The sequence below is a fragment of the Acomys minous genome (assembly GCF_964271855.1).
Source record: "Acomys minous genome assembly, chromosome: 15".
NCBI classification, from domain to species: domain Eukaryota; kingdom Metazoa; phylum Chordata; class Mammalia; order Rodentia; family Muridae; genus Acomys; species Acomys minous.
Window position 1 is genome coordinate 71478778 of NC_140497.1, and position 25279 is coordinate 71504056.

Sequence of the window (25279 nt, forward strand, 5' to 3'; positions counted from 1 at the left end):
CTGTCAGAGCCTGAGGTGGCGTCAACTCCAAAGAAACAGCATTTTTCAGATACAAGGGAACAGATGCTCATATGGACTCACGGAGACTGTGGCAGTGCACACAGTGGCCAGTGCAGCTCCAAACCAGACAAAACGCAAGCAATGCAAAGGGAAGTGCACACAAAGTCTCATCCCCATCGGAGACGAGAAGATACTCGTAATTGATAGCTGCTGGATGGAGGGAATATTAGTTTTCTTGAGTTTGGTGACACCAGATATGTTAACCACACCTGGGGCAGGGCGCATACTAGGGATTCAATGGGCATCATAAAGTAGACCTCATGGTTAGTCTTGGCTCTCTTCACCCCCCCCCCAAGGGGAATGTGATCTGCTACTTTCTACTCTCAAGTCTGTACCCTCCTAGCTACCAACTACTAAGATGTAGACATACCATGCTGGTTTGTTTCCATTTTGGCAGGAATCACATAAAACCCAGGGAATGTGTCAGGAGGCTGGTAAATATGTGTTCTGCTTGCTACCGTTTCCCAGGACTGCTACCTAAGTCCTGCCCATGCGTTCAGCCACTGGGACTTCAGATCATGTAGCAAGCCCTCTTGCCTGCCTGTTATTGTTTTCACTATACGCATGCGTATTCCTCACATCCTAAGTGTATAAATTACACATTTGCAAAAATGCGTCTTTCATAGCATGTCTGAGTTTGGAAACAATACTACAAATATTACGACTCCCGGGTGTAAATCCTATTTTATGTTCTCAGTTGAATTATGATTGACATATTAGTATGAGAAAGGCCAGTGGTGAAATGTTGCTAATAATCGTTGTCACCAGGTGCTTTGCCTAGGATATTTAACAAAGTAAAATAAATTAGAAGAGATCTGAAGACACCTGTGCATAGGTTCAGTGAGGAGGCATGATGCCTTGTCAATATATAAGGAAACACATTTTCTCCTGGCTGCCGCGTGCTGGATTTACCTGTGGCTAGGAAGTTGCTTTATCATAGCAGTAGAAATGTCAGATACCATGGCCAAATGCAACTTTGGGAGCAAAGGAGTTGTTTCACCTTACAACTCCTGATCACACTCCACGACTGAGGGAGCTCAGAGCAGGAACCCAAGACAGAAGCCTGGACGTAGAAACTGAGTCAGAGGCTATGGAGGAGTGCTGCCCACTGGCTAGCTCCCCGTGGTTTGATCTCCCTGTTTTCTTTTACAAGCCAGGACCATACCTTATCAATCATTACTCAAAATAAAAATGCTTTGCAGGCTTGCCTACAGACAATCTGATTGACATGTTCTCAATTGAGGGTCACTCTTCCCAGATGACCCTGTGACGAAAACCACAGCCAGCACAGAACACTCACCAGGTTTTCTGCTTTCAAAGACCGCTGTGTATGTGTGCAATAAGGAGGAGGAAGGGTATCAATTTGGATCCTTTGACATGCTTAAGGAAAAAAAAAAAAAACGCTGGAAGCTCAACATTTTCATTGGTACTTTGTGATGCTAAAAATGGATTCCCTATCACTTTGTGGATAGAGGTTTGGGGCTTGGGAGTAAGCACTTGCCTTGCCCAGACGTGAAATAAAAATCCTGTGCTGGGGCCCCTCAATTTGGAATAAAGAAGAACAAGTGCTGTGCGAAGCTATTTAAAAGGCTGTGTGTTCTGTGGTCCCAGCAGCGTTTTTTCAAAGGTCGCTATAGGATTAACTGGCTCGTTTTCTCACAGACAGAAAGAATAAAGTGGACTTGAGGTTTCTCTGAGGGATGAATGGACAGGTTCTAAGAGCTTAGTGGGAGTGGGGGAGCTAAAGAACTGCTGGTGGTTTTCTGGAGTAGGGGCTTCTACTTCTCTCTATGCCAATCAACGTATGTTCCTGTAAACCTGCTTATCTGAGAGGTTCTTACTGAACAGAACTTTGTGCCAGGCAATGACAAGAAGTAAAAACATCCCTGACTGGGCTAGTTTTGTATTATAGTGGAACTACTGAGCGAAGTCTTTTTGACGAACAAAGACTTGGGTCTTTGGAGAGAGGAGAAGATCCCTACTTTCAGAGTGAGGCAGAGCTGGGGGTACCACCTAAACAGATTTAATATATGACTGGGATAGGAAGAAGTGGGCAAGGAGTTGGCAAAGCCATGGCCGGGGCAAGGTAAGCCTTTGCTGCAGGTACTCAGAAGAAATCTATACTTTGTGACCTCACACCTAATGGAGACCCAGAGGGTGATAATTATGTATTAAAATAAAAGGGGATGCAGGAAGCTTGAGGGTCCTGTAGCGTGACTGAGGTGAATTCATTAGATTATTAAACTATTGTCTGTGTTTCCATAAATGGAAAAGAAAATGATAGTATCAGAACTAGTACATGGGGAATTGAGCTTAAATCACGTTTGCGTCTTTTGCATCTATGAATGTCATCGTTTCTCAGAGAAGCTTCCGAGGAGGGAAAGATGAGAACCATCAGTGTGTCTTCCTACCTCTAGTACCTGGGATACAAGCATTGAGAAAGTGGCTCTTCAACGTAGCTCAGGAAAAAGCATCACAGACAGCTCATAGCTAAGGCATCCATGCTTCATATTTCTCATTGATCAACTATAAATGGGTTTATTTTCAACCCAAGTGTATGGGCCTGGTAAGTATTTCTAACATATGGTAGTAGTTGTGTGATTAATCGAGCGATTGTTCTTGAAAAAACAAACAAATGAGTGTGTGTATTAGTCAGGGTTATCTAGAAGAGCCAATAGAATGAATATAGACACAGGATTGATTAGAGTGGCTGTGGTCCAGCTAGTCCAACAGTGGTTGTCTCCCAGCAGAAAATCCAAGAATCTAGGAGTTGGTCAGTCCATGAAGCTGGACATCTCAGCTGGTCTTCAGTATACCTCAGAATCACAAGGAAGTAGGCTCTGATGCCAGGGAAGGGATGCCTCAGCAGCAGGGTACATAAGCTTGCCAGCAAAAATTATGGCAAAGAAGCACATTTTATTTTCTTTCTTCTGTGCCCTGTACATAAGCTGCCATGAGAAGATACGGCCCAGATTTAGGGTGGATTTCTTGACCCCAAATGATCTGGAGTTAAGATGAGTCTTTCTACCTCAAATGATTTAACAAAGTAAAATTTCCCCCACAGGTGTGCCCGCCTGCTTGGGGTTTTAGTTAATTCCAAATGTAGTCAAGTTGACAACCAAGAATAGCCATCACAAAATAGGAATAATTTTGCCTGTTAAAAGGTTTCCCCCATTCTTACTTTAGTCTATTTTCTTTCAGGAGTTACTTTTTCTGCCAATGAAATTATATTCATTTTATTTTAGACAAATCATTAAGTATTCCTGTTCTTTGCTCTCTGATTACATTTATCATGTTAAGACGCACTCTCAAATTCAATTTAGGTTTCTATTTGATCGTATGTCATGTACTCATTAGGTTTCTAAATCACATAGAATATCACATTTTAATTCAACTTTGTGTTTGTGAAGTTATTTACATACAACATATTGTATAGTCTTCTGGATAATATCAATGGGATATTGATTATATAGAAGAATAAAACAAAAAACATTTAAACTTTCAGTAACATGAAAAAAAGTTTTCTGCTGGAGTGATCTTTTTGTGCACTAGGTAAAGGTTGCCTTTGTATGTCCAAATGCTGCTTTCTGTACCAGTGGAGAGCTGAGTACAGACGAGACTTTGGTATTGTTAAGATCACCTGTTTCAATGTTTTGTAAACATTGTTTTTCATCACCTTCTAAATGGTTGAATAAAGAGTTGGATGGCCTATAGCAAAGGCATGAGAGAATAGGCAGGACTTATGGCAGAGATAGGAACTCTGGGTAAGGAAAAAGTTGTTGCTTGAACCCAGGCCCAGAACCCTAGCAAGTGGTAAAAGCAGACTCCTTTATTCCAGGAAGAGGATGCCCCCTTTATACTCCCATCCAGCATCCCATTGGCTCTTGGACTGCAAGCGGGTGCTGTGGCTCTTCTTCATTGGCTTGTGTTGCGTTACCCAGCATGACATCATCAGTCTCGGGGCGTGCCCAGGGAAGGTCTCAGGCTGGCTCTAGGCAGAAGCCCAGCCGCCATGTAGATTATTAGCAACAGGCTTTATTCCTGCTCAACTGCAGGCCTTGTTCCTCTTACAGAGCCACCCTTTTGTTTTTATTTTTCTGCAACTCAGTGGGAACCAGAGTTCTTATGCTCTGATCTTCTTGACCCTACCCCAGAGGCCCCCAATATAGTGGACTGTGCATGTCTTAGGTTGACCTGACGAAACACGTTCTTACCCAGCACTGGCTACCAGAGAAAAGACTTGCCTAAGAGACACAGAGGAAGTCTGATGTATAAAACTGAAGAGAGGCAATGAAGCCCATGGCAGAACACAGATAAACATAGGTTATAAGAGGTAGTTGGGAACAACTGTAAGCTAAGGCTTAACGCTATTATAAATAAATACAAAGCCCCATGTCATTATTCAGAGCTTGGGCGGATGTAGGAAGTCTATACGGCTTTAGTTTTCTTCCCTCCCTCATCTTCAGCTCTGTTTAAATATATCAACACCATTTTCTGTCCTATGTCACCTTCCTAAGATTCGTTAACTAAACATTTCAGTGCCCTTTAAAGATGCTGTATTGTGTTCCTGGCATTCAGTATCTACTCAAAGTAGTAGCCTCCCCCAAATGTCTACACTCTAGTCACAATTGAATGCATGGAAATGGGACGTTAAGGTTGATAAACTGCTGACTTTAAGACAGGAGGACTATCTTGTATGACCTGGGTGATCCTTATGTCATCACAGGGGTCCATAAAAGAGGAAAAAGGAAGAAGAGGTGGAAAGTCAGGGGAAAATGAAGTGAATAATAAAAGACCCCTAAGAGATACCACTATTTATGACTTTGAAGATGAACAAAATGGACCAGGAACCAAGGACACCCAAAGCTAGAGAGAACAAGGGCATGGACTTCACTGGGCACCTTGATTTTCACCAGTGAGTCAGCATTAGATTTTGGAACTACATGTGCCTGGTTAAGTCACTGTCTTCTTTCAAGGCTTTTGGTGTATGGTAATTTGTTATACACACAACAGACTTGTCACTTGCATTATTGGGTAGTTGTTGCCTCAAATTAGTTCAAAGTCCTTTTGAACTTTGACCTCTTACTTTATTTTGTGGTGATTCTACCTCCCACCATAGAAGGTTTGATAAGTCTCAGTGGACTAAGGCTGGAGTCATGGTGTCACTGCATTAATGTCCTGTTCACGTGCCCTGGTTGCCCTGGAAATCTCAGCCTGTTGAATATGAGTGAGAGCACCTTCCTCGCATTAGGTTTTTTTTTTTCTACACATGCCCTTCAGTTCATAACGGACATCTGAAGCAGGACCACCTAATTTGTAAACACAGTGAGTTCTATGATCTTACTGAGGACAATTGACCAACTAGTATTATAGTGAAAAATCAACATTTTTTCTTCTGGAAAGAACAAATGTTAGGAGCCAAATATTTAAATGTAGTTAAAATTTTACTAACTCACTGAAATCCCTTTAAAAATGTCCCCAGTTCTTTATGATCTATTGCCATCTAATCTATGTTGTGCAATAGTTACTAGTATGAATCAAAAGATAACTTGTTCTTTTAAATTTTAATCTTTGAGATTTCCATGTAGTAAAATTGACAGTTCAGTATACAAGCCTATGAATTTTAGCTCACACATATATTCCACTTCTAAAAATTTTATGATTTTGCATTTGAGGTAATTGATGTGTAAAGTATACAATTTAGGCAAAGGTCATATTTTGCCCAAGGAATAGGGTTGTCTCAGTCCTAGTTGGTTCATGACTATCTGTTCTCTAGTGGCTTACATGTAAACCTCCACTGAGAAGTAACTGACTGTATTTGTGTTGGTTTATTGTTACACTCTTTTTTTACACACACTGATTTGTGATTTTGCCAACACCATACTGCCTTGCTGGTGATAGGTTTATGACAAGTTGTAAAAATGGTGCATGAGTCCTTTAAATTTATTCTTATCTTCCAAAATTAGCAAAGTTGTTCTGCACCTTCCCACGTGAACTATAGAGTCAGCTAATTAAGCAGAAAATGCTGGTGGTGTTTTGGTTATAATTGACTCATATCAGTATGTCCACCTTTACCACATCAAGTTTTCCAGTCGATGAACCTGATTTCTCTCTAGTTTAAAAATGTTTTCTGCTATCTTTCTTCAGCATTTGTTATATGATTATAACATACTGGTATTTCTGGGTCCTTATACACAAAATTAATTTCTTAAAGTTATTATAAATGATATTGCCTAAGAAATGTGCTGTAAATAGAAATAGGACAAATATTTATGTGCTGGCCAGGCATACTAAAATTATTCAAAGTTGCTTAGTAGTTAGGGGAAATTTTCTCTTTTTAACAGATTGAAGTTTTCTATACAAACAGTCATGTTATCTGCCAAAAGGAAAAGTTTTGTAAGTTACTGCATTGTCCAGAATTTCCTTTATGGCGTTGCATAAGAGTGGTGAGAACTGTGTGCTTGTTTTATTCCCAATATTAGGAAAGAAAGTATCCAGTCTCTAACAGCTAAATATTTTGTTATAGGAATCATATTGAGAAAGTTTTCTATTTGTAATTTCCTGAAATGATAACTAATTTGTTCAGCTGTTTTTGAAACTTGTATTGGTATTATTTTGTGATATTTTTTTCTTTATAGACTGTTAAAATGGAAGAATATAATGATTCAGTTTTGAAAATGGAACCAGCCATGCATTTCTAGGATAGACACCACTTAGTCCTGGTGTATTTGAGAAAGAGAGAGAGAGAGAGAGAGAGAGAGAGAGAGAGAGAGAGAGAGAGAGAGAGAGAGAGACAGAGACAGAGACAGAGACAGAGACAGAGACAGAGACAGAGACAAAGAGAGATGCTGCATTTAATTTGTTAATATTTTACTGAGGATATTTTTTTACATCTAAATTCCTGAGGGACATCTGTTTCTATTTTTGTTTCTTATGTTATCCTTTTCTCTTGGTGAATGGCTGAATGTATTGGGGTTATTTACAGGAACATGGGTGAGGGGCTACTTACAGAAGCATGGGCAATTCAAAACCAGTACCATTGGAAAGTCTCATGGCAGTGTGGGTGGTGAGCATACCCCACAGTGCCATAATTGGAGTCCCTCTTCTGTGATCCTTATTTGATTTTGATATTAAGGTAAAGCTGGCCTCACAAAATAAGGTGGGAGGTCATCTTCCAGCTCCTAGCTTTTGAAGGCATTACACAGGTTCTCTGTAGTTTTTCTTTTTAATATTTTGCAGAACTTACCAATAAAACCATCTGGGACTAGGATTTTATTTTTCTTAAAATGTCTACTATTAAAATTTTAATTTACAGCCTGGTGTGGTGGTGCACACCTTTAATGCAAGTTCCCCGAAGCAGGTGGATAGCTGTGAATTTGAGGCCAGTCTGGTCTACAAAGCAAATCCAAGACAGCAATGCTACACAGAGAAACCATGTCTCATAAAACCAAAAAATCAAACCAAACCAAATCAAACCGAACCAAAAAATTCACAAACAAATAAAAACCCAAATCATATTAATTTCCTTAGTATCAAGACCCATAAATGTATGTATGTAAATATATTACATATATATGTAAATATATATTACACATATATGTTATATATATTTACTTCATATTAGATTAGTTTAGACCAGTAGTAGTTCTCAGTTTTCCTAATGCTTTAATATAGTTCCTCATGTTGTGTTGATCCTCAGTCATAAAGTTATTTTTATTACTGCTTCATAACTATAATTCTGCTTCCATTATGAATCATAATATAAATATCTGTGCTTTCTGATGGTCTTAGATGACCCCTGTGAAAGGGTCATTTGACAATCCACAGGTTGAGAACTGTTGGTTTAGAAAATTTATAGATTTAAAGTAATTGGTCCACATATTTCATTTATGTTGTCAATTTTATATGATGTGGACTTCTTAGTGGTATTTACTCTTTTCTGTTCCAATGTCTGTATGGTCTTTAAAAATATTCTCTCCATTTTATTTTATAAGATTTTATTTTTGGCATATACACTTATATTATTACACATAAATAAAATAATTTACATAAAGCAAGAACCATGAACTATCAGGAATCATGTAAATGTTACATTCAAGGTGTTTTGCTTAATTGTATTTGGCAACCTTGCATAAAACAGCTTTCCTATCTTGGTGAGTCTAAAATTCTGAATGAAAATCAGTATTTATCATATCTCATCTCTATCAACTTAAAACATCTGTCTAGACCTAAAAACATCTTAACCCCTAAGCAACTAAGCTTAATTGCAAGACTAAACTATCTGGTGTTCAACCCCATCAGAGTCTTGAGAAGAAATAAAACTTAATTACTTGAGTGAACCAGAAGTGCAGGTTGGCAGCTTCTCAAATGAGAAGATGACAGAGACAGTTTACTGCCTAAACAATCACCCAACACTTCATCTTCAGCCTTCTGGCCCAATATATCTGACAGACACATTTGTGAGGCAGGAACTATTGAGGACTTGTTTACCCTGTCTTGGCAGATTTTGGCCATTGACTCTGCCTGCATCCAAATTTGCCCATTTTTAGGCAAAATTCTGTTTGTGGCAGAAACAAGAACATTTTGCCCAATGGCTTGTTTGCCACATTTGAAGCCATCTCCATAAGAACATTCTTTGATGCTTATCATCTTCTTTGAGGCAGGCTGGGTGTTGCCAGGCATTAAGCTGTCTTATTATAAATGTATCTTTAAAAAAATATTTAAATGCCATATTCTGTATGTCTCTGAGGCTTTTGAAGACCTTATCTAACCAATTTACTTATCTATAGGATCATATCTCCATATCTTTGTTATATATATATATATATATATATATATATATATATATATATATATATATATATATATATAATTTTTTGTTACTCACAAATAAGGTTATTTTTAATTCACTGGTATAGAAGCCTACATATTGATGAAAAAACAAGCTCAATTTTGACACATAGGTATAGAATTCAGATTCTTTATGTCTATTTTCAGAATCTTTGCCATACACTTACACCTGACACCTGTACGTACCATTCAGTGGCCAGTCTAAGGCCAGGGCCATGCTGTGGCTTTACTTTTCAGGGTCTCTGGTGGAATAAAGGCTAGATCCATGCAAGCGCAGCATTGGATGACCCCAGGCAGCAAGCAAGGCTCTAGGCTCCTGTTTCGGCGTGGTTTCATCATGCTCCTGTTTGCTGAAATTCTTTGCTGTTATTGTTGTTTCTTTCTCCTCAGACAGGTGGTATCTTTATTAGTTATGTCCCCAGATAAGCAACAGGGGGATTGTGAGGTTCACCCCATTTTCTCACATCTTGAGGGCAGAGCTTACCCTTGTAGAGAGGAACTCACTCCTTCCTCAGAATTAGGAATTCTGGCAAATAACCCTTTGCCCACTCCCGGAGCCCCGTAATGATGCTTGTCCGTGATCTCTCTGTTACACACTCTCCTGTTGCTGTGATAAAATATCCTGACAAAATCAATAGGGAAAGAAGGGATTTGAGTTCACAGTTCAGAGTACAAGCCAGTTGTGATGGGGACATAAAGGCCGGAGGAGCCAGAAGCAGCCGGTCCCATTACACCGGCAGCCTGGGGGAAGAGAGCATTGCTAGTGCGGAAGTCATTCTCGGTTCCATACTATCCAGGACTGCAGCCGGGAGAACGCTGCCATCCAGCGTCTTCAAACCTCAATGGACCTTCTCAAGACAGTCCCCCGCAGGCATGGCTAGGGGCCTGTCTTTCAGATGCTTCTAGATCTATTATGTTGAAAAGCCTCAAAAGCTGTCTCCATTCTTGATGGTCCTATTTAGAGATTTAGATTGGTTTGGGTTTATGATGGGGCATCAGTGGGGAAAATGTGAACTACAAACGGGTGGCCCAGGGCCATTTTGAAGCCCGATTCCCTCTACTGTACCCGACGCTGTGTGATTTTCAGTCTTCAAACATTTACTTGTAGATTGCAGATTTTATGCTACACTCAGCGGGAGATAACGGGTAGAATGTGCTTAGTCCATTCTTCCTGGAACTGGGGAGACATTTTTATTAGATTGGGGGGGGTGGTGGGCTTTGAACTGAATGGGACTTTGCAGTTATAAAGTTGGCAGAGAACACTGAGTACCCCAGGGGAGTAGCGGTGCTGGTGGGATTATTTAGGGATCAGAGTTAAACAGCGTCACCCAGGGACACCCCAACTCCCTCACTCACCATCTCCCATTACTGCCAGCCTGTCTCGGACATCTTACATTAATGAATTGTGGCTCTTTTTTTTTTTAATCTGTGTTTTTTTCCTTTTTTTTCATTTTTTTTCATTTTTTCTCCTTTATTGTGGTTCTTTTTTTTTTATCTGTGTTTTTTCCTTTTTTTTCATTTTTTTCTCCTTTATTAATTTATTCTTGTTACATCTCAATGGTTATCCCATCTCTTGTATCCTCCCATTCTTCCCTCCCTCCCATTTTCCCCTTATTCCCCTCCCCTATGACTGTTCCTGAGGGGGATTACCTCCCCCTGTATATGCTCATAGGGTATCAAGTCTCTTCTTGGTAACCTGCTGTCCTTCCTCTGAGTGCCACCAGGTCTCCCCCTCCAGGGGACATGGTCAAAGGTGAGGCACCAGAGTATGTGTCTCTTTTTTTAACTCAGAAAAGTCACTTTCCGTAAGCCTGAGCATCACAAGGCTGCATGACGCACATGGCAGAATTCCACTTTTGATGAACATAAACATTAGTGAGCACCAAACGCTCACCGTTCAGTTGTCTGCTGACAGTTTGCTTTATCACCATTTGCCAATCGCACCATTATCTCACGTAGCACATGCAAGTGAGCCAGCCTAGAGACTATTTCATAGTAGATTCTCAGGTGAAGCAGAGAACACCTTAACTTTTGTGGCTTTGCTCTCAGTTGCTCAAATTTTTTCTTTCTAGATTGCTGGTTAAGCAGCCCGGGAGGGTGTTGACGTGGTGAGCGTCTACACTGCTCTCATGTGCACACAAGCTGATTACATGTAATTACCTGGAATCCCTCTTGCATTTGTGTTACCAGCAAATGTCCTGTAAGCAGTTCAGTTGTTCACACACTGAAAAGCATGTGGGTCAGCGTGGGAAAGCTCTGTGTGGGAATCGGGAAAGATCAAGGACGCTGGCTGACCTTGTTAAGTCTGATTTTCTCCTCCCAATGATCAGCTTAGAGTAAGAAAATTACCCTGAAATGGACTTTAGAGACAATTAACCTAATCCATGAGTAAGGAAAATAAATAGTAAAGGAGTTGTTCCAGGTTTTGTAGGTAGTAGATACCAACTGTAGGCCGACATGATATGTCCCCTATTTTCCTACCTGTTGTGCTGTGTTTACTGAACAGTTCTGTAGCACCTTATACAGCTAGCATGGTGTTCAGGGTTTTCCAAGTGACCGACTCTAATAGATACACAGGAAACTTACAGTCTTTTGGGGGCCTGTACCCTGCCTTAGTTTCTATTTCAGGCTGTTGCATTCTTTTCTAGACTTATCCACAACTTTGGCTTGAAGGTCAGGAGGCGCTAAAGGGAGAGGCTTCGTCACCTGGCACTTCGGTCACCACCACAGGCTTTCTTGATGCTGTGTCCTCACTTGTGTGATCCACAACAGTAGCAAAGAGAAACATTCCCGGAGAGCATACGTGGCTAGCTCCAGGCTGATGACTGGGTCTGGCTGGGTCTCTGGCCCTGGTGAGCCTGTGAAATGAGTAACTGGTAACTGATTGTATTATAGAATTTATTCCAAGCTGGAAAAAAAAACCCCCACATAACCAGAGGTCAGCTTGTTCTTTCTTTTTCTTCTAGTTTGTATTTATTGCTCTTCCTTCCTTCCTTCCTTCCTTCTTTCCTTCTCTTTATGTTTTCAATTGTATCAGTAACTGTAGCATGTTTTTCTTTTTTATTAATTTGTTTACTTTTTCACTTCACATGCTGGTCCTAGTTCCCTCCTTTCCTTCTCTCTTCCCAGCCCCACCCTCCATCCCCAATTCCTCAGAAAAGGGGAGCCCCCCCTACCCACCCACCCCAGCTCATCAGGTTGCATGAGGGCTGTGCTTGCCCTCTTCCCCCGTGGCCTGGCAAGGCAGTAAAAATGGTATAAACATTAAAGAACTATCATTAAACATCCTCTTTGCATCTTTGAAGCATCTTTTGGCAAACAAGATCAGCAATGCCAGAGCCAGACACTCAGTGGGGCCTCTTTGGACAGTCTGGTGCATTCTTTTCCTGGTTTCCATCCGTCTAGCCAGCTTTAGACCATGGACCAAAGCTGGGTCTCTAGGTTCTTATCTTCATCTCTCTTGACATCTAAGGCTAAGACGTGTGAGATGTTTCTGGATTCAGCTCCTGCCAGCTTCTGCTTTCTCATGACCTGAGCATCTTGAGTGTTCAGGTTATGCCCTCACCTCATTTGCCCTGGGCTTGGCGGTGTTTTCTAGTCGCCACTCCCTCTGAACTCTGATATCTTGAGGCGGGCTCGCCCTGTTTCACAGAACATGATATCTCTGTGCACCTGTGTCGTTGTTGAATAAGTTACATGCTTAGCCCTGAATCACAACAGAAAAGGAGGACGGAAAGATTCATTTTAATATAGTATTTTGTGGGGGTAGGGGTTTTTGTTTTTGTTTTTGTTTTGCTACGAGAGAGGGTGGAGTAGGTAAGGGTAAGGTCCTAGTAGTAACTTGCTAGTGTTCGCTCAGCCCTTCACTTTAGTTGTGGTAGGTTATCATCTTGAGTACTTAAAAAAAAAATGATGGCTGCTTACAAGGGCAAAGAATCAGGGTGGATCCCGGGAATTTTATTTACTTCCAAGTCTCGGATCTTCTGAGTTCCTCAGCACTTTAAATCTCGGCTAAACCAGTCCGCCAGGAGCTGGCGAAACAGTCCAATGGCTAGGAGTACTTGCTAGTCATTCAGAGGACCCGAGTTCACTTCCCAGGACCCAGGTCGAGAGGCTCAACCACCTGGAGCTCCTGCTCTAGAGATCAGCATCTTTCTTCTGGCCTCTCTGGGTACCACGTGGCAGGCAGACATGCATGCACACACACACAATGTGGGACATGGAACCTCTCTTCAAACTATTTAACAATACTTTTTTAAAGAAACAATATAATTGAGGCATGTGAGTAAATAGAGCCAATCCGAAGACCAACCGTGTGCACTGGCTTCTATAATCTAGATGAGGGAACATTAGCTCACTTGTATTGATAGATTTGTTGTTGTAGTTGTTGTTGTGAGTGATGTGGGAGCTTACTTTTTGTACCTTAAGATTGTCAAGGGACTCCAGTCTCTGTTAGTGGTAATCTACAGGCTGAAAGTGCATACCGGACATCCTGGCAAACGCCCTGCTAAAGGATTTTAGTGAGAATTGGCTAAAGTCAAGACCGAGATCTAGGCTCCTGGACTTACAGGTTTGATACTTGAACTTTGTGCAGGAGTCTGTATTAGAAAGGATTCCATAAGCTGTTTCTGGATCCGGGGCTTTGCTGGGTGCTCTCTGAATATAGAAATCAGTCTGCAGCTACTGGTTTATGACCACAAATATCAAAGCAGAGAGGGGGCCAGTACCATGAGAGTCAATATGCTATCCAAGAAAATGATAACAAACACATACACACACATGAAAAATAGCAAAAATAGTGACCATCTGTTAGCAGCTTTCCTCACAGTATCTTATCTAATTGTAATACACTTTAAGAACCAGACACTATTACTTTCCCATTTTATACACAAAGAACCTGAAAAATGTTAATGGCCCAATAGCACAGATTAAAAAATTAAAAAAAAATTTTTTTGCATCAATTTCAAACGGTTTGAATGACTCAGGGAAACAAGAAGGACAGAACTGTTAAAGTGAGCCTTGTTCTTATTATGGTAATACTCTTGGAAGAGTGTTGAGTATTTTGTGTTGGGGTAATTAGAAATGTTGACAGGTTTATTTGCCAAAGATCATGGAAATGATTAATGGCAGAGCCATGAGCATAAGTCAAGGCTTGGACCAGCATGGTGAAGCCTGCCTACCTACTTTCTGAGAGCAGGCTTCAGAGCCTTGCACAGGACGGTGACTGGTGGACTCACTCAGTGAGCAATAATTTGCTGCCATCTAGTGGATAAACTGAGTAATTTACACTGCCTAGCAGCTGTAGACCACATCCGCCTCTTTGTCCCTTCCCCATTTGATTTACTGTTATCAGTGGATGTGGTGACCAGTGAAGAGAAATGCTCCTGGAATTCCTGCAGTTGTCTGCCAACACTTTACAAATAAGGATATGTGAGGCTGAATGCCATCTCCCATCTCTCACAGCACACAAACATGGAAATGAAACTCTAGTCTCTTCTATGATTCCGGGCTCGTTTCCCCTGATAGTCCACAAATAAGAAATGAGAGGCACTTTCCACTCCTGGACCCAAAGCTCAAAGTCTTTCCTAAAAACATTAAACTCTTTTTTTAAAAAACATTTTTAAAATAGGGGAAAAAGAAGCATCAACAACGAAAGCCCTTTGACACAAAGCCACTCAAACTATAAGAACCGGGCATGGCTAGTGGATGTATCCTTAGGATCATGTCTGACCAAACTGAAGCAGTTTCTTTATTATAATTGCAGCCCTGCTGGACAGACACACTGACCTCCAGGAACCACAGTGCCCAGCAAAGAGCAGCAGGGATGAGCTGTGTTTCCAGGCTTCTAAGGCAGATTGTCCAGGTCTCAGGATTGAAACTCTGGACTTTACTAATGGCTGGCCTTTATCCAACCAATTAATTTCCAAACAACCTAATTATCACCATCACACAGTCTATTTGTGGATGTGTGTGTGTGTGTGTGTGTGTGTGTGTGTGTGTGTGTGTGTGTTGCTTAGAATATGGTAATGCTATTTTTTTAAAAGCTAGTACAATAATTGTTTTTTTTACCCAGCTCTAGTTTATGATCTTGAAATTAACTAAGGTTAGGCTTAGCAAAGTGAGTCAGTCAACACCTGTTGGGACCCATCTTTTGTTCTAGTCATATGGAGCTAATTTTCTTCCTTGAGTAATAATGCCTCAGTGTATTGAAAGAACAGCTTTTCCTTCGCGAGGCACTTTCGTCTGTCTCTGTTTTATCCTGTGAGGGGCTGTGCCACCATAGCAAAACAGGGGTCAAAGTAATGCAGGGGAGACCATGGCCCTTCTCCTCCTCAGAGCGTGTTAGAAATGGCTGGCATCCCAAGAGGAGATGAAGTAGGCTGCCCTTCGGGTGTATATGAAGACTGCTAAATTTCTTAGTCCCTGCCTTACTACTAAGCTCTGGGCAGGGGACCTTAAGCAAAGCTGGTCTCTGACAGAGACATGCTTGTGGTGGGCTCATGAGGGAGTAAGTGTTCTTACCGACTGAGCCATCTTTTCAGCTCTGTGTTTTTAAGTTTGGGTTGATAGTCTCGGCTAAAGAGCCTCATGTTCCTTCGCGGTGTTTTGCTATTTGAGGCCCATCCATCTTACTGTATGTCCGTCTGCTGGTGTCTTCTAACTGTCCAATATGTGGGGTGTATCTTTCACACTAGCGTCGTATGCTATAGTGGGGCTGAGTAGGTAGTTTTTGTTTGCCTCTGTCTTTAGAGACATTATCATGGGGGCAAAGGCCTGATTCTAACGTCTACCGCTTGTTTGTTTGTGCATTCTCACAGTCTGAGAACTGGAATAAGGTTGAATTTAAAAAGAATAGACTTAGCTGTTTGAAGGAAGGAATTTCTCAAGACAAGGGAGCTTTCATTTTGCTTCATGATGTCTTAGATTTTCTTTTGTTTGTTTGTTTGGGGTTTTTTTTGTTTTGTTTTGTTTTTTAAATTGTTGTAAAGAGACGCCAGGACCAAGGCAACTTTTAAATGCAAGCATTGACACTATTAAAGGGTCTTTTTACTCTTCTCACTGGAACAATAGGAAAGTGCTCTTGGAGCAAGACCTTATACCATGGATGCTTTCATTTTGTAAAACCCAAACTTATTTGAAAAGTGAGAGGCTAAACTGAGAATGCCTCTGAAGTAATTCTCTCTCTCTCTCTCTCTCTCTCTCTCTCTCTCTCTCTCTCTCTCTCTATCTATCTATCTATCTCAAAAAAATCATGCAGGAAAGCATTTCACTGAGGTCAGCATACAAAGGTCAACGGAACTAGGGCCCTGGGGAGGGCAGGCAATGTCTGCATGTCATCCCGGTGGCTCTCAGATCACATCTGAAAGGGCTGCTAAGAAAACTTTCCCCTTCCTCTCTCTTCATAAGTAACAAAAGTGATGCTGCTCTGGGCATGCTTCGGATGGGATTATAATCTGATAAAGTGAAACTTGTCATTACACAAGAGGCCATTTTAGAAGAAGGGGCAGAAGAGTCAAAGGCCAGAGAAGACTGGAGCAAAACCATTGCTTTCTGGATATGACGTGACTGCTGTACTCATTAATCCATAGCAGCCATGGTTGCTTGCAAAAGACCTTCACGAGTTCAAGGCAATCAGCAAACCTCAGAGTAGGGTCACAAGAGGAGCTGTGGACAATTGATGGGGGTGGAAGAATCAGGTTACGGGTGTGGCTTCTAGTGGGCCCACTGTGCTCCAGCGTAGGATAGGACCCCATATTCAGGCTACATAGGCAGCTCAAATTGGACTCATATTTAAGAAAGAAAAAGATATGAGGTTGGGGAGTAGGGTAGAGAGGGTGTACCTGGGAGGAGGAATTAGGAGCAGAAATGGGGGGGTATGGTAACTGTGATCAAAATGCACTGTCAGAAAATTTCAAAGAACTAATAAAAATAAGGTTTTGGTTGTGAGCCTTCGAATTTAATGTCTAAGTCATTTCTTTGGCTCAATGAAAAGAGTTTTTAAGAAGGCAGCTTTACATCACTTTTTTTTTTTTTTTTGGTTTTTTGAGACAGGGTTTCTCTGTGTAGCCTTGGCTGTCCTAGACTCACTTTGTAGACCAGGCTGGCCTCGAACTCACAGCGATCCACCTGCCTCTGCCTCCCAAGTGCTGGGATTAAAGGCGTGCGCCACCACGCCCGGCTACATCACTTATTTTTCTAAGGCTGAAGTTACCTCATCTGTATAGTGGTAAAAACACTATGATGAACCAACTCTGTATGTAATAGAGTCAATATATTTAAATACTTAGCACTGTCTTTAACATATAGTTTGTACCAAGTCAATAATAAATACTTTAAATTTGAGAGAAAGAAAGAGACAGAGTCTCCAGTATAGGGCTGGATAAACGGCTCAGTGGTAAAGAGTGTGTTGCCCTAGCAGAGGACCTGAGCGCCCACATTAGAAGGCTCACAACTGGCTGTAACTATGGCTGCCGTGGCTCTGCATTGTCTTCTGGCCTTCAAGGGCTCATCTGTACACTCTGCCCTACCCCCAACACACATGTATGTAGCTAAAGTAAAATACCTATGGGGGTGGTGGTAGTCTAGAGAGATGGCTCAGAGGTTAAGAGCACTGTCTGCTCTTCTAAAGGTCCTGAGTTCAATCCCCAGCAATGGCAGAGTGGCTTACAACCATCTATAATGAGATCTGGTGCCCTCTTTTGGACTGCAGGTGTACATGCAGGCAAAACATTGTGTAAAAAGAAATAATCTTTAAAAAAAAATACCTATGGAGGGAGGGAGGGAGGGAAGGAAGGGAGGGAGGGAGAGAGGGAGAGGGAGAGGGAGAGGGGGAGAGGGAGAGGGAGAGGGAGAGAGAGAGAGAGAGAGAGAGAGAGAGAGAGAGAGAGGGAGGGAGGGAGAGAGATTCCTCAGTGAATGAAGATGATGTAGGTGATTTACAACTGGCTGCGTTGGAGTTTAAAGAAAATAATGCTTTGATTTAATTATGTGGCTATGGATAAAAGTACCTAATTCTGCAAATCCCCCCATCATCAGGGTGTTCTTTACAGTTCATGTGAGGATGAAAGGAGTCTTTTGTCAAGGAGTATGGCAGGGATAGAGTGTGAAACTTGACCTTCTTTCCAAATTTTGCTAAATTGTGCACAGGGATGGAAGGTGCTCAAACTGGCTTTTGACTGGGAGTGATGAACAGAAAAGGCCAGGATTTTATAGGTTTGTGAGTTTAGAGACAGAAAGTTTACAGGTTTTATTGTTTTGATTTGTATTGGTTTTTATTGTTGTTTCTTTGTTTGTTTGTTTGTTTTTTTAATTTCCCGGGCCTCAGATTCTTGAAAGGTGATCATTTCAAGTGGAGATTATTGTTGTAGCCACCTTGGAGAGACCTTTCCGCACACAGGGCCAGTCATGTGTCATTCCCCATACTGCAGAAGCTAGAGTGTCCAGTGTCATAGACTCCTGAAATAATTGATATTTTTAAATACAAGTATCAAGACCACAACATTCCTTAGTTTGATAGTTGTGCTTCAGAGATAAGAAGGAATGAAGGAATTAAAAAAAAAAGATGTGTGTATCCTTTTTGTAAGTAGAATTCTGCCCAAATTGTGACAACAGTGCTGTTTAAAGTATTTTCACCTGCCAGGAACTCGGCCACTGTATCTGATCAAGACTCCTGGAAATGCTTTGCAATGTGGCTGTGCCACTAAAAACTGACTCTGGAATAGCCAATGGATGAGAGTAATGAAGTTATTTGAATCAAACCAAGTTACTGAGGCATCATTTCAGCCCTTTGAGCCACTAGTTGAAGCTTGCTCTCACTGTGAGTCTCGGCTTTTTACACAGAAATAACTCAAGTTATGGTTCTGTGTGACTGTTGGCTTAGCTTCAGACTGCATAGCTGGAAACTTACAAAGGACAGCAAAGTATGTGTTTCCTGAGGTAGGTTAGAAAATCTTATAGAATAAAATGAGTTTTAGCCTCTAGAATAAGTTTACCAACCTTTATTTTCCTTTTAAACTGGCTATTTATTTTTATGGGATGAATATTATAGTATTTAAGCTTATTTCTTGAACTACTTCCTAGATTGCTGATATGGGAAGTAAATTTTAAAGGCCTCCTTAGGAATTCCTTGTTTGGTTTCAAGTATGTTTGAACTATCTCACCCGCACTAGGAGTGCCTTGTTATGTTTGGAACTTTGAGCATAAAGATAAAAGTGTTGACGTAGGAACTTCCTGAGTGAGTGAAGTGTATGCGATCGTCCCACTTTCTCTTCTGCCCTCTTTTCTCTAAGGAGTCCCTCAGATCTCTCAGCTACTCTGTTTCCCAACAGCCTTAGTGTCCAGGCTGCAGCCTCCCTATGACAGAACCAGTTGCTCATGGCCACCATGTCTCCTTACTCTCAGTGTCCTACTCTGGTTAGTGAGGGCAGATGCCATGCCAGTTGCTAAGTATTTTTGAACCTCATCGCCATTGTTCCTGTCCCAAAACAACTTAGGAAAGTATCTGTATCCCATTTGTTTACACATTTCTACGAATTGACGTCTTCGAGGACAGGCCTTAGGGAGCTCTTGGAACATTTCTGTTTAAGGCAAAAAGCCTTGTCAGGTGGAAAGGATGCTGACAAGGATGCTGAACAGAAAGCACTTGTGCATCTCTTGGGAGTTGGTTGGGGGAGTATCCTGGCTTATAATGCTTTTTTCCATCTGTGCACATCAAAAACTTATAATATATGGGCTCCTTTGGCTGCTTCTTCCAGCTCACATGGTTTTTTTTTTTCAAAAGCAAATATCTTTGGAAAAGAGAATAATACATTTAAATGGCTTGAAATTATTAGACCAAATTTGGAGATTAAATACATCAAGTGTAGAAACACAAATGCATTGAAAAAGAATTGAAAGATAATATAAAATGAGGGGACCGTGACGGGGTTTCAGGGCCTTAGAGCCCTTCAGGAAGGTTTGTGTAGAAGTGTGATTGCTGCCATGATAAGAAGGAGTCCAGAGCCGGTAGCAGAGGGCCCTGCAAGCCACCATTTGCCTCCTTCCCGTTTGCCCAGATAGATTTTCCAGAGCCTGATTGAGTAGACGGTGGTGGCAGGGTGATTTATTTTAATGATGTGATATGTCACCTTCCACTCATCACGAGCAAGCGCTAACAAAATACTAAGCCAAACAACTTATAGGGAGAGACTAGTGACGGAGGCGTTGTTTGTATTGTGAACTCTTAAAGGGAAACAACTTGGCTGGTGAGATGCAGGTGGAGAAGTGACCGTGGATGGACTCCTGGAACAGACACCAAGATGAGGAGAGAGGGGGTGGGGAGGGAGAGAGAAAGAGAGAAGGGAGGGAGGGAGGGGAGAGAGAGATGGGAAGTGAGGGAAGGAGGGAGGGAGAGGGAGAGAGGGAGGGGAGAGAGGGAGGGAGAGAGGGAGGGAGAGAGAGAACCATCCTGTATTTGAGTCTGGAAACTGCAGTGAGCCAGCTTTCCTCTCCTTTATTCTCAGTGACCCTCCAGCACCCCTGATGTCCACTCCCTTGTCCCTCCCTGGTTTACTCATCTCCATGTCTGTCTGCATAAGGACAGGCCATAAGCTTGGTACTTAGGGCCTAAGTAGGTACACTACTTAGGGCCAAGCTTGGTAAATGCTGACTAGAAGCTCCGGAAATGCTTAAAGATCTGTGTTCTGCTAAGTTGTAGTGGACGTCAAAGCACTGTTCAACATTTTCCGCGTATACCCAGCCACCAGTTTCAGTGTTGAGAGGGCAGGCAGAGAACGTAAGCTCCAGTGTGGAGCTCCAGTGTGTTCTTCTACTGTTTGGTGTGTGTGTTTCCTAACAACTAACCTTCAGAGGGCTAATTATCCTCCTTGTGCCCTGAGGACACTAGCACTACCTACCGCAAGAGTTAGTGGACACACTGTATCCGTGCTAGCCTGGAAACACTGCACACTCTTTGCTACTTCCCTTTTCAACATGTGCAGCCAGTTTCTCCTTCCCCTGACTTGGATTAGTTTTTCACGTAGTAGGTGACTAGAATAGAGATGGAAAGAATGCAATCTGAAACTCAATTAGAAAAGAAAACTGCCATAGGAAGCTCAATCCAGGAGCCTTCAGCCACCACAGTGAAATGGCTGGCTGGCCCGCGGCTGCTGTGGAGAGAGACCACCACGGAGCCTTAAGTATTCCAGACTCCAGCCACTTGATCCTTTCCAGCCTCAGGGCTGAGCACGTGAATGGGATAGTGTTTAAGAAGGCTTCCTTCTGCTGGTCACATTGTGACTGCAATTACCCCAGACGAGCTGGCCGGGTTACCCTCAGCTTAGTTTGTTGCTGTTTGCTGTGTAACTGTTTCATAGTTGTTACTGTCTTAAACTGCTCTTTTCAGGGTCAATAAGCTGCTAGCCGGTGCTTCACAGCACAGTGACAGAGGGCAGCTGATCCACAGGGAGTGCTGAGTGTTCTCTTGGATCAATCAATCGTTGCTTTTCATCAGCACATGCCACTGTTAGTGGGTTATCTCACTGATAGCACAATTGCCTGAAAGTTCCATGTGATAAGACCTGGGTTATCTTCGGAGTATTTGTGATGAATTTTAGATGCGGTCACACATTGGGAAGCACGATAAAAAAATGAAGTCTATAAAAAGTGAAGCGTTAGTATCATTTAAATAACTTTTTTAAATTATCTTACACTGCTAAGGAGTTTTGTTGTTGTGTTGGAGATTGAATCTAGAGCCTCCTGCATGCTAGGAAAATGCACTCCCACTGGCTATCTCCCCAGTCAGGCAGTGTTATGTCTTAAGTGACAAAAGGGATCAAATGCTTTATAAAAATTTAAAGAGTCTTAGCAACAGAAGGTAAGTAAAAGAATCTGAGTGGAACACATTTGCTTTGTGAGTACAAAGTGGTCAAATTGACAATAATTATTAAAAATTAGAGAATAAAGTTGGAAGTTTTCTTTCTTATTAGCTGCTTTTCATGCTTTTGTAAACAGTTATAATGCAAAATATATTTAGATGGTTTAGTGTGGACTATTTTATTAAGGTCTATTTTAACATTTATGTATACATGTTATATATGTGTGTATAAATATATATATGTGTGTGTGTACACTAGATATAAGTAAATAAATATGTATAATATAATTATATTATATATTGTTCTATATTCTGTTATACATAAATAAATATATATAAATGTTAAGACATAGCTTAATAAAATGGCAACATTAAATCATCTGAAAATGTGTGAATATGGGTACAGGCAATGAAAATGAGGAGAAAAGGTGAGAGAAAGAGAAACAGTGAGGAACTGTGCAGATAGACTACACATGGCATGATAGTTAAAAGGAGGCTACTGGGTACTAGGCAGGACAAGGGGACTGGGAGAAGAGGAGAGGAAAAAATCATCAAAACAAATTAATAAAGCATAATACTTTCTATAGTATTTGTAAAAAAATAAGTAAAATTTAGAATAATGGAAAAGATTATTTCAGAATCCCTTCCTGTAGTTACCTGCATTTAAACATGTCATCCACAGGGTGGAGGCAAAGGGCTTGATTTCAACTAGTCAAGTTCTGAGTCTTTACACAACAACCATAATAATCCATTCTTCTTACGTTGAAGACTATGGGGCCAAGCATTTAATTTGTACCTCAAAAAAACTTTCTTATAGGCTGGAAAAATATAAATATCTCTCCTTGATCTATAGACAGGTAGCAGATACTTGCTAGTAAATTTTAGTTATGAAAGTGGGAGAGCTCAGGCTGGAGAGATGGCATGGTTCACAACCACTGACTATCTAGGTAACTAGTTTAAAAAAAGAAAGAAATTTGGAGCACTGGTGGGCTGTTGGAGTGGTGGGTGGAAAGAGCAATTTTAAGTACGTGCTTTTCTAATGGGAAAAAGGAAATTTCTAATTTTGCAAGAAATAACCAAGAAGGGAACAACCTGTGGGAAAGGAAGTGTTCTAGTTTGATGGCCCATGGTTGGGAAGGCTTAGTGGAAGATGAAAGTGTCAGTCTGTCATTAAGGATGAGTGTTGGCAATGCAGTGGCAGCTGCAGATAAGTTAGCTGGGTGCGCTCACGCCTGCCTGAGGTATGCCCAGCCACTAAGCCAACAGCTGGAAGCGATGAACTCATTTCTCTCCGGAATTTTTACTTGTCTAGTTTGGCTGAGATGTGGTGGCACAGTGGAGCTTACTCAAGCCTAACTGAATCTGAGTCTCTGGGGGGAGGGGGTTGGGAAGGAGAACTTTGTATTTTAGATTTCTAATGGGAGGCAGAGTTCTGTGAAGGGGGACCAACTGAACGAGCAACCTTCCAAACCCCTTTGGTTCCTTCTAGCTATTTCTTTCCCCATGGAAATTGGTAAATGTCAAGTCAGATCACATTCTTGTGTTACTTGAGATTATTTTCCATGATTTTAAAGGCATAAAAGCTTTCCCCATATTTTAACATCTAAATATTCAGAATAGGGAAGGTGGATTCTGAAGAATTTCATCCTGAGATAATAATAAATCAGTCCTTGTGGAGAGCATTTTAAGTCCAGTAGGTCTCATGTGGGAACCACCTGTGTGTTGCTCTAAGCATCCAGAAAGCATGGTAGGTTAATACTGCGATGTAAAAGACTAAAGTCTACAAAGCACAGCATCAGAGAGCTTGTGCGCTTGTTGACTTTTATGCATCAGGCTGAGTGGGCTTTGGCGAGAATTTGGTGAAAGACATAGATGTTGTAATGTGATTAACATTTATCGTCAGCCAACTTAAAGTAAAAGAGAGAGACATCCAATTTGTTACAACACCCTAAGAGATGAAACAGAAGTTTCCAGGCAAGAGAGAACTGTACGTCAAGTTTGTGACATGGAAACCCTTCCCCAGTGTCTATACTGTCAGCCTACCTTATGGACAGCAGACTTACCAGCTTCACAATGGGATAAGTCAATACTTTAAAACAAATTTATCCTCTGTCATTTCCTAGGAAAACAACCTTGGCATAACTTATGCCATTTTTTAAGAAACAAAATAGAACTTTATTTCTTTTCTATATAGTGAGGATTCAGATAAAATTGATGCCTAAAGTTATAAATCTTTGAAAGCTTATATAAACAAATTGCCTAGTGGAATCATGTATAGTTGACAGTAGATAAAGATGGAAAATCACCCCTTAGTGTCCGGCAGCACTGAGAGGCTATCCTAGCAAGAGACTACTGCTTCATAGGAGGTGGGACCACAAGGAAGTGATTAGGAACACAATAGCTATACCTAAAACTCATACTAGAGTGGTGGAACATTCGACCCAGTGACTCTTAACATAAGAAAACAGCAGAGATGAGTTCAATAAAAATAGTGAAAATACCACTTTGGTGAGCTATGTAAACTTTATTGCCTACTTGGTCACAAAAGAATTCAGTTCTACCTGATCAAGCATAAAAATACCTAACTACAAAACTATGGTCTCTTTTCTTTTCTTTCTTTCTTTTTCTTTTTCTTTTTCTTTTTTCAGAGGAAGGATAGCAGGCTACCAAGAAGAGACTTGATACCCTATGAGCATGTACGGGGTTGGGAGGAGGAAGTCCCCCTCAGTCACAGTCATAGGGAAGGGGAGTAAGGGGAAATGGGAGGGAGGGAGGAATGGGAGGATACAAGGGATGGGATAACAATTGAGATGTAGTATGAATAAATAAATAAATATATAAATTCTTTTAAATAAAAAATGAAAAAAATCGATAAATAAAGAAAATACATGACTAAACTGGATCTGTTTGCAGCCATTCACAAATGACTTATGAATGCAATTTCTCATCTGCAAACAGGGCATGGTTTTACCCCCAAATTGACAGAGCAGTAATTCTGGGCAATGCATAAATAAATTTGGGAAATGGTGACTTATATATAGTAAACCCTGGCTTTCCAAAGAGGAGGTATATTTTCAAAAGAAATGTGATTCAAGAATCTGTCCTTCAAATATGGCCACTAATCTCACATGCACTGTTAACTGGGGGGACAATCTGTCCTGCTCTTTGCTTCCTATGACCTTGAGCACTAGTACTTTTTGGAGTCTGTCCTCTCGTGTTTTATCAATGATCAACTACTTGGAGTTATTTGAAACCTTAGTAAGGATTTGGTTTTGTGAAAGATACTTTTTCAAAAGTCTAAAATGTTGCCTAGTTATGTAGTGGAGAGATGGTTTTTGACATTGTAACACTTCAAGGACTTCTCCATTTGAAGTTAATTTCTCATGTTGGAACCCTTGTATCCCACCAAAGTGGAATACTCTTTCTACCGCAGGTACTATAGATGTTTCGTTCTGTTGGCAATGGTGCAGGAACTTCACTCAGGCTGATTAATGAAATTCTTGTGTTGGACTTAAG

At 41.1% G+C, this 25279-nt stretch overlaps 1 long non-coding RNA gene across 1 annotated transcript in view; it reads left to right on the top strand.

The window, feature by feature from the left end:
- The window catches only part of LOC311584120, a 170415-nt gene that overhangs the window by 79458 nt on the left and 65678 nt on the right, over window positions 1–25279 (top strand). The window lies entirely within an intron of this gene.